Source organism: Oryx dammah, unplaced genomic scaffold (genome assembly GCF_014754425.2).
Source record: "Oryx dammah isolate SB20612 unplaced genomic scaffold, SCBI_Odam_1.1 HiC_scaffold_11, whole genome shotgun sequence".
NCBI classification, from domain to species: Eukaryota; Metazoa; Chordata; class Mammalia; order Artiodactyla; family Bovidae; genus Oryx; species Oryx dammah.
In genome coordinates, this window is record NW_024070195.1 from 2,256,421 (window position 1) to 2,263,822 (window position 7,402).

Consider the following 7,402-nt stretch of genomic DNA (forward strand, 5'->3'; position numbering starts at 1 on the left):
CACTGTTTTTCATTGCTAGGGTTCAGGCAGGCTTCTTTCTAAGTGGGGGGCCAAGGCTTGCATGGGGGCCCTGCTTCCTCCTGGGAGGGGAGTCAAGTTGTGTTCGCGGCTGGGAGTCTGACACAGCTCAGTAAGCCTTCCAACAAAATCCTGTCTGCAAGGGCATGGAGCCAGGGAGGCGCCCGGTTCAAGTCTCCCTTTGGGAGAACCTCTGGGGGAGCAGGGCTGACTGACAGCCTCCAGGTGCTGCACCGCTGGGTCCACCATGGCCCACACGCCAGGCCTGTGGCTCTGGGTGCCCAGGGGCTCCTAGAGTCAGGAGGCCTTGCTGGGCAGCCCTGGCTCAGCCCCTCCCCACTGGCCCAGCTGGGACCCTCAGGACTCGGGCCTGAGGCTCTTCTTGCCCCTCCCTCCCTGCCAGGTGTCACACCTGTGTTGCAAGGTGAGTAGGATCTGACCCCGGCCGTGAGCACCTAGCCTGGTGGGCAGGACAGACAGGAACCGGAAGGTCTGATCCAATCAGATGCGAGCTGCGGAAGAGCTGGGATCAGGGTGCCCTGACCACACAGGAAGAGCGGTGAGTCACTGGGTCCTGAGATGGAGGAAGGCTTCAGGGAGCAGCAGTGGTTAAACTGGCTCTTACAGGCTGAGTGGGCGTCTGCCAGCTGTCCTAGTCCACCCTGGCTGCTATAATAAAATACCAACTGGGTGGTGTAAACAATAGATGGTTATTTCTGGAGGCTGGGAAGTCCCAGAGCAAGGTGCCAGCTGATTCACTTCTTGGTGGGGCCTCGCTCCCTGATTTGCAGACAGCCACCTCCTAGCCAGATGCTCACACGGCCTTCCCTGGGTGCATGTGTGCAGGCGCAGGGGTGGCAAGGTCTGTCTTCTTCCTCTTCTGAGGCCACTAATCCCACCACGAGGACCCCACCCTCATGACTGCATCTAAATCTCTGCAGATGGTGACTGCAGCCATGAAATTAAAAGATGCTTACTCCTTGGAAGGAAAGTTATGACCAACCTAGATAGCATATTCAAAAGCAGAGACATTACTTTGCCAACAAAGGTCCGTCCAGTCAAGGCTATGGTTTTTCCAGTGGTCATGTATGGATGTGAGTTGGACTGTGAAGAAAGCTGAGTGCCGAAGAATGGATGCTTTTGAACTGTGGTGTTGGAGAAGACTCTTGAGAGTCCCTTGGACGGCAAGGAGATCCAACCAGTCCATCCTAAAGGAGATCGGTCCTGGGTATTCTTTGGAAGGAATGATGCTAAAACTGAAACTCCAGTACTTTGGCCTCCTCATGGGAAGAGTTGACTCATTGGAAAAGACTCTGATGCTGGGAGGGATTGGGGGCAGGAGGAGAAGGGGATGACAGAGGATGAGATGGTTGGTTGGCATCACGGACTCGATGGACGTGAGTCTGAGTGAACTCTGGGAGTTGGTAATGGACAGGGAGGCCTGGTGTGCCACGATTCATGGGGTCACAAAGAGTCGGACACGACTGAGTGACTGAACTGAACTGAACTGAACCTTAGTTACTCCCTAAAGGCCCCATGTCCCGATAGCATCACACTGGGGACCAGGGTTGCAGCCTATGCATTGGGGGAGGGGCACACAAACAGCCCGTCAAGGATAGGCACGTTCTCCAAGGGCAGGGAGGCAGGGATTCATGCCTTGCCCGGAACATGCTGGAGCAGAGGCCAGGGGACAAGGCCATGGATGCTACTCAGCCCTAGGCCTTCAGGCACCGGGACCCTGTCCTGAGGAGCCTAGACTAGCCCGGTGGTACTGGGGAACCCCTGGGGTTTGTCATATTTTGTATTTTGATTATAAAAATATTGCTGCTTTATTAACTACAGAACTATCCACTACTCGCTTTCTGCACCCCTCACCCATATTAACTCAAAGATTCCAGTTTCTAGAAATGACTGACCCCCCTCCAAACCTTTTGACTCAGGGATGAAATCACTAGTTTGTTCTTTTTAAGAAGCATACTACATGGACTGGGACTTGCTTTTTCTAAGAATAAAGTTTTATTTTTCTTCTTTCAAGTTTATGAAAGTGAAAGTGAAAGTTGCTCAGTCATGTCCAACTCTTTGTGACCCCATGGACTGTATAGTCCATGGAATTCTCCAGGACAGAATGCTGGAGTGGGTAGCCTTTCCCTTCTCCAGGGGATCTTCCCAACCCAGAGATGGAACCCAGGTCTCCCGCATTACAGGCGGATTCTTTACCAGCTGAGCCACCAGGAAAGCCCAAGAATACTGGAGTGGGTAGCTTATCCCTTTTCCAGGGGATCCTCCCAATCCAGGAATCAAACCCAGGTCTCCTGCATTGCAGGCGGATTCTTTACCGACTGAGCTATGAGGGAAGCAAGAGCCTCTTATTTAGACTCTGTGTTTTCTGAGGCCCCCAGACCTCACATCTAGGGAATAAGAAAAGTTTCACTAGAAACAAAAATAATTCCTTTGCTCTGACTCTACCATGTGGGATGAGGGTGGGAACCCAGGACCCCCAGACTCCTCCCAGCCGGCAAGCTCCAGAATGTGTCCTTGGGCTCTGCTGCCCGGCCCTCGCCCTTCTTGCGGCTTGGTTCCCACTCCAATCACTGGGAGACTCCGGCCCCGGAGCTCAGCTCTGCACAGGCCTGCCTGCTGGGCCCCGGGCGTCTGTGCAGGTCTGCGCGCTGACCACCATCCTGACTGACTTCTGGGCGCTTCTGTGTGGAGCCGATTTGTAACCATGCCTCCAGGACTAGAGCAGGATCTGGCCAGGGACAGGAGAGCGGTGCTGGCAGTAGGGACGATTTGTGACCGGAAACAGCAAGCCTTCAGTGCACCGTGGTTTTCTTCCAACTGGACCGTGTGTGAGCGAGCGCAGAGAAGCATACGGGCTGACCCAGGGCTTGAGGGCGCAGGGGAGCCCCGCTGCACGGGCAGGGGGAGTGGTTCCCTTCTTGGGTTTAGAGGGGCTCACCAGAGGACCGAGGAGTGAGAGAGAGCAGGGAGGCTGGGAGGGGAAGCGCCTGAGCAGGCGTGAGTTCTCAGGTGAGGGCTGCTTAGGGGGCAGGGAAGGTGTGGGGGAGGTCCCTGGGGTCAGCAAAGTCAGAGCGGAAGTTCAGAGGTGAAGTCGTGAGGTGGTCACAGGAAAAGTCAGCACATCTGTGTGGATCTTTTATCCCCTGGGAAGCGTCTGTTCTCCAAACTTACACCTAGCCTCCCTCTCTGGCTTTAGCAGTGGAGCACAAGGACACTCTCTGGGACTTGCCAGCTGTTTGGGAGAAATCTAGGGTCCTGGGTTCCTGCCTCCCCCATCTGAGACCACTTCAAGTCTGTTTGGCATCCATATGGCTGAACCATCAACTCAGTGATGCTGTTACAGGAAAGCCAGTCCTTTCATTGATACTGACGCCCATCAGGGGCTCCTCCCTGGTCCCGGCCCTGGTGTGGGGAGGGAGGACGCTGCTTCCTGGGACAGCACAGCCCACCCTCTGGGCTCCACCTGGTGATCCCCAGGCAGAGCGCAAAGCCTGTTGGGGGGAATTTGGGTCGTTCTGCATCAAAGTTCAGGTCACTCTGCCCCCGCCAGGTCGTCCTGGATGCAGGGTGATGCATGGAAAGGCACTGCTGTTGTCACGGGGAGGTGAACTGGGGTGAGGGGCCTGAGGCATCCTGCACAGGCCCGAGCCGGAGTCACCAGGGCCGCCTGTCACCCCAGGGACGTGTGCAAAAGGCCAGAAAGGCTGGAGGCGGGGCGGGAATGGGAGGGATCGTGCCCCCATTAAAGGAAACCTGTCCTTCCCAGTTACTCTTATTAAACAGCGCAGCCTTCCCTTTGAGGACTTTGCAGTTGATCAGACTTGAATCTAAGTGGGTTTTGTGGCTCCAGGATGAGTGTCAGCCCTTGGCTGGGCATTTAAGAACCTCCAGTGTGGGGGCAGAGCTTCCCTGGTGGCTCAGGGGTAAAGAATCTGCCTGTCATTGCAGGAGACTCAGGAGACAGCGGTTAGTTTCCTGGGGCGGGAAGATCCCCTGGAGAGGAAATGGCAACCCGGTCCAGTGTTCTTGCCTGGAGAATCCATGGACAGAGGAGCCTGGCGGGCTGCAGGCCGTGGGGTCACAAAGGAGTCAGACCCGGCTGAGAGACTGAGCGCCTGGATGCACTGTGGGGCCTGGCCACGAAAGCATTATGTATGGGAACGCGCTGGCCTGGGACGGAGGCCCCTGGAGGCTGCTGTAACGACCGGGTTTGTTCTCCAGACAGCCCGCTCCTGCTCTCCTTCCCTCCTCTTCCCGGAGTCCAGCCCCATGTTGGTCTCTGTCCAACCTACAAACCGTTAATGCACGTGGCAAACAGAGGGGAAAGACTCTGAGACCCACAAATAGAACGTAAATCCCGAGGCCTCCCCTCCTCCTTATTCAGCCTTCCTTCCGAGACTGGTTGTGTGGGTCTCGAGCATCACACAAACCTCTTTGCCCTCCTCTTTCTTCTCCTGTGACAGGGGTCTCAGGTTTCCTGGGGCAAGACGAGGATGTGGGCGTGCTTGGGGAGGGGCAGGCACCCCCCACGCTGACCCCCCCCCTCCCGCTCACATGCCGTCAGCTCTTCAGCGCCCATCGCATCTATATACTTAGATACAATCACTGCATTACACCTCTGTCCTGACTTTGCAGCTGAACTAATGACATAGTTTTCTTTCGTTCTTTGAAGGAACGTTGGACAGAGGGGTTTATGTCCCCAGGTTGTGCTGGGCAGGAGGGATTCAGAGGGCGAAAGGTACTGTTCCCAACAGGAAGCCTCATCTTCTGTCCCGCTTCTTTGTAAAGTCACCACAAACACGTTTTTGACACAGGCAGAGTGAAAATACACAGAATATTTCCCCACCTAGTGGTATGCTAATAGGTGCCAAATAAATATTTGTTGAGTTCTGGGCTTTGGAGTTTTGGGTGAAGGTGTGAAATGCTTTCGTGGTGTTATTATTACTTTATTTCTGAGCTGAGCTTATTCCAGGTGTGACCAAGTAGGAAAGTCTGAACTTTCAAAATAGCAGTGCTGGGAAATGACTGCTCACCGCCTGGGAGGGTCTGCCCTGGGCTTCCTTTAAAAGCTGCCAGCCTCCTGGGGTTCCGTGTGTGTGTGTGTGTGTGTGTGTGTGTGTTGTGCGGGCTATAGAGAATGTTCGAACAGCTCCCTTCAAAGTGAAAAATCCATCACAAGCTAACTGACGGCAGTCCCTAGATTCTAGCGTAAGTCAATGGGGAAAGTTTATAAAAACCAAATTACATACAAAATTTCAGGCACAAATCCCTCACCCAGAGCCAGGCTTTCCTCCTAATTCCCCAGCCTTGTGGTCCAAGCTGAGGCTTCGCTGCCGGAGGACGGAGCTGGTTTTGTGCCAAGCCCTTCAAACTCACTATATCTGGATGAGTGTCAAGGAATAACACATTGAAGTTTTTCTAAACGGCCAGTTTCAGGGACTTTCCTGGTGGTCCAGTGGTTAGGACTCTGCCCTCCCATCCAGTGGTGGTGGGCGCGGGGGGGCTGCAGGCTCGTTCCCAGGTTGGGCAATAAGGCCCACAGGTCTTGCAGCAAAAAAGAAACGGAACAGAAGCAATACTGTGGCCAATTCAACAAAGATGCCATAAATGGTCCACATCAAAAGAAAATATAAAGTAGAATGGCCAATTTCTGTGTGCAAAGGCGCCCTTCTTCTGCCGTTCCCTGGGTCCCTTGATTCTTTCTGCCCCCCCACGGGGCCCCATCCTCCCTGTCTTTCCTGTGTCGACGCCTGAGTAGCATTGCTGGAGACAGTCCAGCCAAGACGCCCGACGTCCCAGCCAGCTCTCCGCGGGGCCGCTCTCTCAAGGGCGGGATCTGTGGCTGTGGCCGCCTGGCTCTCTCCCAGTCTTGCAGTGGCTGCTTGCCGTCACACCCTTGGTTCCTCACCTGCAGGCGAGGCTGTCTTCGAGGGGAACGTGAGCTCCCTGCCCTGGCTCCTGTGCCCCCAGGCCTCTCCAGAACCCTTCCCGCCCCACTGTGTGCTGTTGTTTTGTCAGGGGCTGGGTGTCACCTGCAGCTGTCACCGTAACAGTAATGACCGTGATAGAGCTTGACACTTCCGTGGGAGTTTACAACCTGCCAGGGGCCTCCCAGCCATCCAGTCACTCAGCCACACCTCTGACCCTGTGACCTCCTGCCTGCAGTCCTTGCACGACCCCTGGGTTTGCAGGGAGGAGGCCAGGCCTCTGGGCTCCACACCCAAGGCTCTCGAGATCACGCCTCCAGCTCTGTTGCAGCTGGCTGCATGGCCTCCCTGCCCCGCCGACGACCACCCTCTCCTGCAACGCCAAGCTGCTGGCCGTTCACGTCACACACCGCCCTTCCTCTGCCCCTCATGGTTTGACCTTTGCTGCCTTGGCCCGCATGTCCTTCCTTTTCATCTAGCTCCTTCCTGCCCACCCCGGCCACGGCTGTGCCCCTCCCGAGCCATGCCAGCCCCTTCAGAGCTCAGAACACCCCCCGACAGGCACTGCTGTGTGTGGTTTCTAACACACACAACATAAACGTCGCCATTTTAACCATTTTCGGGGCGCAGTTCAGAGGTGTTGACTTAGTGCTCCACAACCCCCACCACCACCCTTTTCCAGAAAGTGCTTATCGTCTTAGACCGAAACTTGACCCATCCACCTGAGTACATCCTCCTTCCAGACCTGGCAGCTTAGACAACATTACTTATTCTCGCACACTTCTGGAGGCTGGAAATCTAGGACCACAGTGGTCTCAGGGTTGGTGTCTGGTGAGGACCCTTTCCTGGCTCAGTAGATTGCCGCCTTCTCCTGCATCCTCGTGTGGCCTTTTCACGTGTGGATGCGGGACAAGCTTTGGTATCTCCTCCTCTCCTTAAAAGGACACCAATCCTGTGCGATTAGGGCCCCACTCTTGTGACCTCGTTTCACCTTAGCAACCTCCCTAAAGGCCTCATCTCCAATTTCTGTTGCACTGGGGGTTTCCATGTAAGAATTTGGAGGGGACACAATTCTGCCCATAACACCATTAACCACAAACTCCCCTTGCTCCCTCCTCCCAGCTCCTGGCCACCCCATTCTACTTTCTTTCCCTGTGAATTTGACCACTTTAAGGACCTCATTAAGTGGAACCAGCAGTAGCCCTTATTTCAGTGAGCATAAGGTCCTTCTACCCACTCCAGTGTTCTTGCCTAGAGAATCCCAGGGACAGCGGAGCCTGGTGGGCGGCAGTCCCTGGGGTCGCACAGAGTTGGACACGACTGAAGCGACTCAGCAGCAGCAGCAAGGTCCTTCTTAGGGTCCATCCACGTTGCAGCACACGTCAGCATTCCCTGGCAAAGGCTGAATCAGATTCCACCGTATGGGTGAACCACAC